Source organism: Staurois parvus, unplaced genomic scaffold (genome assembly GCF_062004578.1).
Source record: "Staurois parvus isolate SC_StPar_1 unplaced genomic scaffold, SC_StPar_1.0 ptg000059l, whole genome shotgun sequence".
In the NCBI taxonomy this organism is placed as follows: domain Eukaryota; kingdom Metazoa; phylum Chordata; class Amphibia; order Anura; family Ranidae; genus Staurois; species Staurois parvus.
The window spans coordinates 3747747-3757084 of record NW_028317855.1 but is presented as its reverse complement, the minus strand read 5'-3'; the positions used below and the strand labels follow the sequence as shown (position 1 = coordinate 3757084).

At 46.1% G+C, this 9338-nt stretch overlaps 1 protein-coding gene across 1 annotated transcript in view; it reads left to right on the top strand.

Annotated features, from left to right (window-relative positions):
• The first annotated feature begins 7927 nt into the window (after window positions 1-7927).
• URB2 (URB2 ribosome biogenesis homolog) overlaps window positions 7928-9338 on the top strand; it is a 95794-nt gene continuing 94383 nt past the window's right edge. The window contains exon 1 of the mRNA XM_089668553.1: window positions 7928-8003. The gene's annotated coding sequence lies outside the window, so the exon portion shown is untranslated. The remainder of the gene's footprint in view (window positions 8004-9338) is intronic.

Sequence of the window (9338 nt, the reverse complement as noted above, 5' to 3'; positions counted from 1 at the left end):
TGCAGCCACACATCCATCCTTCACAATAGCGAGGGCCCGGGCTACCAGTGGATGAGTCTGCATTTCTTCTTGGTAAGCGGGCTCGATCAGGATCTCCAGTCCATTCAGTTGTCGTCCAGCCCCAACCGGCAGCATCAATATTCGCTCATGTCGAGGCGGGATCTTCACCGGGGTCCTCCGTGGCACCCTCACGTGTCCAATGGGTCGACCGCACATGTCGCCCTTTCGCAGACTACAGCTCCTCACCATCTGCTGTAGAACCTTCTGTGTTGGCCGGTGTGTGGTGGCCCGTTGCCAATACCTCGGCCCTTCTTTGGCATAAAGTTGGTGGTCTAGGTCCCTCAGCACGTTCATACCTAGTGTCACGTCCATCCCTCTCCAGGACGAATGATCCACCAGCACGACCCCCTTCTTGCCGACATCTTGCCCACACAGCTGGACCCGCATCCAGACTATTCCTCGGACATCCATCTCTCTGTTATTGGCAGCCGTCAGCTTGATGACGCTCCCGTCTTCCGGCTCCATCATATGTCCAAAGTGTCTTTCGAAGAACTCCAGAGGCATAAGGGTGCACTCCGACCCTGTATCAACTAGGCAGCGTACCTTCTGGCTTTCCAACTCGGCTTCCATACGGGGCTGCTGGCATACAGGTCGTGTTCCTCATGCTTAGGGCTTAGCTTCTGGTGTACCGCCGCAGGACGCCCAGTTACTGCGGCGGTCGGAAGTTTAGCGTCGGCTCGGACTTCATCTGTTCTGGGCACTCTCTGGCCATGTGGTCGTACTGTCCACAAGCTCAACAGAGGGGTCCCCTTTTGACGTGCCCCCGCAGCTGAGTTATCCTGAGTGGAGTGGCGTGGCGTGAGGTGCTGAGGTCATTTCCGGAGACCGGGGAGATTCTGCTTTCATCTGGGACACTTCCAGCCGAAGTTCTCTTAATTCTGTCCGCAGGGCCTGGACCACATCCTTTAAGAATTCTGAGTCTTCAGATGCAGACTGACCTCTTGTAGCATGGGTACTACTCACTATTCTCGCCACCACAGGTATGCACTCCTCCTGTCTCTCCACGGCGGCTAAGTAGATGCTGTAGAATGTCATCTTGGGCCACTATGAACTGGTCTCATAGTAGCTGGTCCACCTCTCGGAAAGCTCCCATGGCCTCTGGATCTCGCCACTGTACTTCATTTAGCGTCTTCTGTAGGGCATTAGAGTACTGCATCAGGGTCTTGCCCTCTTGCTGTGGTCGGTTGAAGAAGTGGCTCCGCAGCTGCACTGCTTTAGCACGCCCCCCTTGGGCTCTCTCCAGCAGGGAGAAGATTTTCTCTAGGGTGTCTCTCTCAGATTCGGGCCTTACCATTACTGCCCGTCTGACGTCACCCTCTAGAGCCTCCAATGCAATCTCTGCCCGCAGCTCGGACGTCAGGTCACACATTCTAACCACACTTCGCACTCTTTCAGTCCAGTCCTGCAACGTCATATTTTTACCGTCAAATTTTGGCAGGTGACTCAACAGCGCCCCCACGGGAATGTACCCTACTGGTACGGGCAGGGCGGGGGAAAGCTGTATCAGCGGTGTTGGGGCAACTTGGCCTTGCACCGGAGCACCCTGAGCTGGGTCCTGGACCGGTGCCATTGGTGCCTGGGGGATCTCCCGCCGCATTCCCGTCCATAATGGTCGCTATATCCTGCCGACTACGCCAAGTTGTAAGCCGTGTAATGGGGTGGGCTCCCCAGGATACAGTGAAGTCGCGAACGAGGAAAGCAACCCCAACACCAGCTTTTGCCACAACAGAATTTTACTTAGATGTGGCAAATAAACACAACCACAAATGCTGGAAACATACAATAAATTTACATACACCCAGCCCAAAGGCTGAGACCCTTGTCTGCACAGCATAGACCCTTCTGATGGATGAAGGTAGAAAGTGAAGAAATTTACCTACTGGCGGGCACAAATAAGCTGCCACACCTTACCTGTTATTACCCTAAAAGAGCAGGAATCATTGTATGGGTGTATGGTATGGGCTAGCCTGTGGTGCAGCACAACAGCTTACAATCTTACACAAATCTACACTATTCCCCCTCCCATAACTGGTCCTGTAGCATGTGCCTGAGTATTCCTTCTGAGCAAAACGCCAGTCTGGCTTGAGTTTGTAAGATTTTATCAGCTCTCCAATGTGAAATGTCACTTTAAGTTGTGGAGTCCTTCCAATAATCAGTAACAACACTTGTGGCCTGACACAGAGACCCTAATTAACTATAGGCCTGGACTCAGTCTCAAGGCGCCAACACTGAAATGAGGTGCATGCACGATCTTACCGACCCAGGTCTGCTTTGCATGCACTGGTGTCTCTGAACAGAACAAATGTCTCTCCAACAAGCATGAGGTCTTGCAGTATATGTTGCTTAGTTCCTCTGTTCTCATCAGCCTTCCTGGCAGCAATCTCATCAGCATTCCTGGCAGCAATCTCATCAGCTTCACTCAGCTGCAGCTCTGGTCACTGAGGGACGCCCCCACACCTGGATGTCATCAGATTCTCAGCTCACACGGCCCCCCATTCACCATGCTCCAAAACATGGCTTCTCCCTCTCCTTCCTGTTCTCTCCAACTCTGTGTGCATAACCCCACCTCTTCATGAATATACAAATATCTATGCAGTCTGAGGCTGTTAGAAAAACAGTGACATCTTGTGGCTAAACCACAGAATGTCAGTCAAAACATTAATTTACTTCCACACAGTGTTCAAACAATGAGAGCTGTTTCCCCATCTCACACTGGCTTATATGCCTCATACTGGTATCATGAATAAATTTAAAGTAAAAAAAAAAACAAAAAACACTCTTATAAATTTTATTATATTTCGATTTTGAACCACTTTTTTTTTGCTTAACTTTATTGCCATCACAAAGGTGCTGACAAGTCCCACCACTTGCCATTCTGTCATACTTTTTTGTGGTCCAAGGCTCTCCTGCAGAGGGGAAAGCCCTCTAAAAGTCACCAAGATCAGCTCCACTAGAAAGTCCACAGTCAGTAGAATCTATTGCAGTGCTGAGTTTGTTGTTACTGCATGACTGCCATGATGTTTAGGTCATGCCCTTGGTGGTTAAATAATAAGTTAACCTTTCAAAACATGTTACCTGTTACACCCATATTCAGGATGCAACATATTACGATCCCTCCCGCTCCCTGCTTTACCCCCTCGCTATCAAAAATTAAAAAAAACAAAACAAAACGTGGCCCACACGGCTGAATCGCTCATTCACAGTTGTCTGTGAATGAGAGATTACAAGTCCTAACAGCCGAACAGCTATTGGCTTGTAATCCTCAATGAACTACCATGGCGCTGTGAAACACCGTTCATTCATTCTTCCTGTCAGTATATCTGCTTGCTTGTACATCCCATACGAGCAAGCAGATATACTGACAGATCTGCAGGAGACCTGCATGGCAACGGTGATCTGCTGATTGTTGGTGCAATGGTTTACAGGCTCCTGCAGACACAAAAAATAAATGCACTTTTTTTACCTGCAAAAATATGTGCATTTATTATTTTTTTCTGAAAGATGAACTTATCCTTCAATACAACTTTTCTGCAAACTCACAATGGTGCTGCTTGGCTTGATGCAAGTACCCATATCTGAAAAGTTACTAAGGATACTGAAAATTACTGTGGTGATCTGCACTGCATACAGTAATAGCCATAATCTTCCAGGTGCTGCTCCAGCGATTTCCTGTACACAGGGGGCTGCTTGGTTGGCCTTGTCATCTTTAGAGAACACGTTGTATTTTTTCCAAGCTGTTCTCTGATTGGACGAGGTGGTGTAAATCACATCTCGATCTTCACATTGTTCAGTCAGAGAACACCTTGTATTCATTGAAAAAATAAAAGGTGTCCTATGAATGGCGGGGGTGCCAAATGAGCAACCCCTGGTACTCAGAGGGAACGCTGCAAGAGCAGCACTTGGAAGATCACAGCTATTAGGCTGCATTCACACTTGAACGTTTTGTAGCTTGAAGTTTCAAAAAAACTCAGACTTAAAAAATCAATTGTTCTCTATGGTGCCTGTTCACACCTGATCACATGAACAGGCACCTTAGAGAACAATTGATTTTTTAAGTTTGAGCCAAAAACGCTTTCAGCCTCAAATACAAAATTGCTCAAGAGTGAATGCAGCCTAAGTGTAAGTAGAAATACTACAGTTGATACTTACAGGTGAAACCAAAAATTAGAATATCGTGCAAAAGTTCATTTATTTCAGTAATGCAACTTAAAAGGTGAAACTAATATATGAGATAGACTCATTACATGCAAAGCAAGATAGTTCAAGCCGTGATTTGTCATAATTGTGATGATTATGGCTTACAGCTCATGAAAACCCCAAATCCACAATCTCAGAAAATTAGAATATTACATGCAATCAATAAAACAAGGATTGTACATAGAATAATATCGGACCTCTGAAAAGTATAAGCATGCATATGTACTCAGTACTTGGTTTGGGCCCCTTTTGCAGCAATTACTGCTTCAATGCGGCGTGGCATGGAAGCTATCAGCCTGTGGCACTGCTGAGGTGTCATGGAAGACCAGGATGAATCAATAGCGGCCTTCAGCTCTTCTACATTGTTCGGTTTCATGTCTCTCATCTTTCTCTTGGCAATGCCCCATAGATTCTCTATAGGGTTCAGGTCAGAAGAGTTTGCTGGCCATTTAAGCACAGTAATCCCACGGTCATTGAACCAGGTTTTGGTGCTTTTGGCAATGTGGGCAGGTGCCAAGTCCTGCTGGAAAATGAAGTCAGCATCCCCATAAAACTCGTCTGCGGAAGGAAGCATGAAGTGCTCTAAAATATCCTGGTAGATGGCTGCGTTGACCCTGGACTTAATGAAGCACAGTGGACCAACACCAGCAGATGACATGGCTCCCCAAATCAACACAGACTGTGGAAACTTCACACTGGACTTCAAGAATCTTGCAGTGTGTGCCTCTCCATTCTTCCTCTATACCCTGGGTCCTTGGTTTCCAAATGAAATGCAAAAGTTGCTCTCATCAGAAAAGAGGACTTTGGACCACTGAGCAGCAGACCAGGTCTGTTTTTGTTTAGCCCAGATAAGACGCTTCTGACGTTGTTTGTTGTTCAGCAGCGGCTTGACAAGAGGAATACGACATTTGAAGCCCATTTCCAGGATCCGTGTGTGTGGTGGCTCTTGATGCACTGACTCCAGCCTCAGTCTACTTCTTGTGAAAGTCCCCAACATTTTTGAATGGCCTTTTCCTGACAATCCTCTCCAGGCTGCGGTCATCCCTGCTGCTTGTGCACCTTTTTCTTCCACACTTTTCCCTTCCACATAACTTTCTATTAATGTGCTTTGATACAGCACTTTGGGAACATCCAACTTCTTTTGCAATTACCTTTTGAGGCTTTCCCTCCTTATGGAGGGTGTCAATGATGGTTTTCTGCACAACTGTCAGGTCAGCAGTCTTTCCCATGATTGTGATTCCTACTAAACCAGTCTGAGAGACCATTTAAAGGCTCAGGAACCCTTTGCAGGTGTTATGGCTTAATTGGCTGATTAGAGTGGGACACTTTGAGCCTAGAATATTGCACCTTTTCACAATATTCTAATTTTCTGAGATTGTGGATTTGGTGTTTTCATGAGCTGTAAGACATAATCATCACAAATATGAAAAATCACGGCTTGAACTATCTTGCTTTGCATGTAATGTGTCTATCTCATATATTAGTTTCACCTTTTAAGTTGCATTACTGAGATAAATGAACTTTTGCACGATATTCTAATTTTTCAAGTTTCACCTGTATAGAAAAAAAAAAAAAAAGTTTGCCCTTTTCTCTACTTTTAAATACAATTGTCACTTTCCTCATTCAGATTCCCTCTTTAACCTTTTCCCATTTTGTTGATACCCTAAAGCCCTTGCGAGTACCTGGTACTTCAAGCTATGGAGGAGCATGTGATCACTGAACCATCATCCCACCCCATAGAGCTCACCGTTTGGGCAGACATGGAGGAGGGGGCAACAGCCTTATGTAAGTTCTGATACACGGCTTTTAACGGAGGGCTCCAGCTGGCAAAAGGGCAACAGAGGGTTGAAGAGAAGCTAAAAATACAGAGTAAAAAGTCAAGTTCACTTTATTAGTTTTAGGCTAGGTTCACACTTGAGGGGGTTTAGGGGGGTTTGTATTCCTCTGAATGGGCTGCCATGCCTGCATTTGAACCATCATCCCACCCCATAGAGCTCACCGTTTGGGCAGACATGGAGGAGGGGGCAACAGCCTTATGTAAGTTCTGATACACGGCTTTTAACGGAGGGCTCCAGCTGGCAAAAGGGCAACAGAGGGTTGAAGAGAAGCTAAAAATACAGAGTAAAAAGTCAAGTTCACTTTATTAGTTTTAGGCTAGGTTCACACTTGAGGGGGTTTAGGGGGGTTTGTATTCCTCTGAATGGGCTGCCATGCCTGCATTTTCTGCAAAAAAAAAAAAAGTGCCTGCACCATTTTAAATCTGCAGGCGCAGGAAAATTGCCTGGTGCTTTTTCTTTAGGTGATTTCCCTCTGATTCCTGCACCCGCAAACGTGCTTCAGGTTCAAATGAATGGGGTTCTATTAAGATTTAATGGCAGCCCCACACATCCCTACAGAGCAGTGTGATTTGGTTGCGGTAACATCTGCGATTCCTGCCACAGCATCCACTTGCTCAAATGTGAACCTAGACGTAGGTAGAGTGGAGAAGGATTATCAAACTCTTATTGCTGTCTGTGTCCTCATTAGGAAGATTCACCGTCATGTTTACCATTATCAAAAAGCTGAAAGAAAATCCTACATTTTGGAATAGTAATAGAAGGGAAATCTTCTAATTCTAGTGACAAGGGATTGCCTCAGTTTGGAGGGATTTCCTCTCACTTCCTGTTTTAGCTACATAACACAGATGAGAAAAAAAGAAACACAGGTTATAAGCGTGCATTCACACTTCCGAATGCACCCACTTGGTGATTAGATGTGAGGATCCCAGTGGGGTTCCCTGCAATTAGCTGCAAGAGGCAACTCCAGTGAAAGCAAAGTGAGGCTGCCAGCACTTCTGCAGCTAATTGCACCCAACCGCATGTAAATGCTCACACAGTGATCCCATGCAAGTGATCGGCCCTGGACACAGGCAGTCATTGCTTTCAATGGGGCTGCATCACCTCAACCCAAACAAGTCAAATAAAGTCTGGCACCATGATCTATTTTGTTGATTTCAAGTAAAACCTTGCTGAAAATCAAGGGAGCATCCACAGCTGCTTTGGACGAACCACTAGAACAGAAAGGCAGGCAAACAAGACAAAATAATAAACCAAAGCACTTGAGGGTTCCCAATAGCATTACACTTGGGATTAGCCAGCCGATACAGCAACCATTGTGAAGCCATTTTCTTCACAACCGTCACCATGTAATGCTATTGGGAACCCTCAAGCACTTTGGTTTATTATTTTGTCTTGTTTGCTCACCTCAACCCCTTCGCTGTGATTCTCACGTCTAATTGGAGGTAGGATGCATTCACAGGTATAAATGCACTATGGAAACTCTGCCTAAAACAGCTTTGCCCATAGTTCTATTTTAAATCTACTCTCCTGTGCAAAAATAACCAATAAAAAAATACCAAAAACCAAAACAAAAAAAAGTGAAAAAATGTTCCTTGCCATACACATCTTCGTAACAAAAAATTGCTCTTATCAGTCAGCCCATTCATCAAGCTGGGCACAGCCCTCCACTCCTGACCTAAACACGTTTAATAAACATGTCTTCTCCCGAACAGCAACACCCACTGTCCACTACTGTCATTCTAACTTATGGAGGCTGCACTCCTTCCATTCTCCGCCTGTCTACACTCCCCCACCCTCTTGCTATACAGCCTAGTCACGTGGCTGACGTCAGCTCCAGTCTTGGCTCTTCCTGGATACCACGTGTGGCTATACCGGAAGTCATTTGTGACATGTGCGCGTTTTTGCTATGTAAGTAGTTGCAATGTGATGAACGGGTGTATGTTGTTCTTTTACATGTGGTTCCTGGTACAATGCATTGCTGGTAACAGACTAGAGATATATTATAGCTGCGAGTGGCTGTGTTATAGTTTTGTGGTCATAAAAACGTTGCTTAGCTTACATTGTTCCTCGGAGAGTTCTATACTTGATGCAGCCATAGACATACCTGAATGATGATGCCACTGCTTCGGTCCTATGTTAATTATTATTTAGTATTAAAGGTTGTGCCAGAGTGTGCTAGTGGGAGAGACCAGCTGGCTACTTTATACTGGCAAGCGCTTTGTACTTCCACTATTAGGACTTGTACACACGGAGCGTACTATAGCGAGCACCCATGTAGGGCCTTGTTTACCCTTATGGGGGAAGGGGGGGTGCACAGACGTTCCATCTCCATGCAGGCAGTCCTATTGATGGCAATCCGGATGTAGGGTCTGCATGGACACAGCCGCTGCTCCCAATTCTGACATCTGTGTGGGTGCATGGCCCAAACACAGTGTGCGTTTGGGGCCATGCACCTGTACTGGTTTGTCTGTGCGGCCCAGTGGACATCAGTGGGCCTGCCTGCATGGGATTGGAACATCTGTGCACTCCTGTGCTGGCAAACACAGCCCTGCATGGGTGTACAGTATAGTACACCAAATGTGAACAAGACCTTAAAGCGGATCTCCAGTCATCTTTGTGTTTATTAAAAGTCTGCAGCTACAAAAACTGGCTGCTGACTTTTAATAAACACACACTCACCTGTCCCATGGTCCAGCCATGTGCTCACCTGCACCGCCTCTTCTCTCCCCAGCATCTCAACTGTGGGCAACAGGCTGTGACAGCTTGCGGCCTCATAGCTGGGTGCCCACTGCACATGAATGGTCCGGCAGTCTTCTGGGACCTTTGAAGTTTCCCAGAAGACTGCAGGAGGGGGGTGCCGAAACTCTGTCTCAGTTCGCTGCGGCGAACTGAGCCAAAAGTGGGAGTGGGTACCTGTCAAAACTAGGTATCTGCTCCCCCAAAAAAGTGCCAAATATAGCAGTGGAGGGGGGGGGGGGGGGGGGGAGAGGAGACAAACAGAGCTTTGATTTTTGGGTGGAACTCTACTTTAAAGTGATTCTAAAGGTTGTATTTTTTTTTTTAATAACAAACATTATTCTTATATGCTCTGTGTAAGGCTGCTTTCACAGGAGTTTTTGAAACACTTTTGCATTAACAAAAGCACAAGAAAAACTGGAAGAAAATACTTCCCTATGTATGTTTTCACACTGGTCCATTGTGCTTCCATTGCAGTGTAAAATATCCTGCTTGCTGCATTTTTGG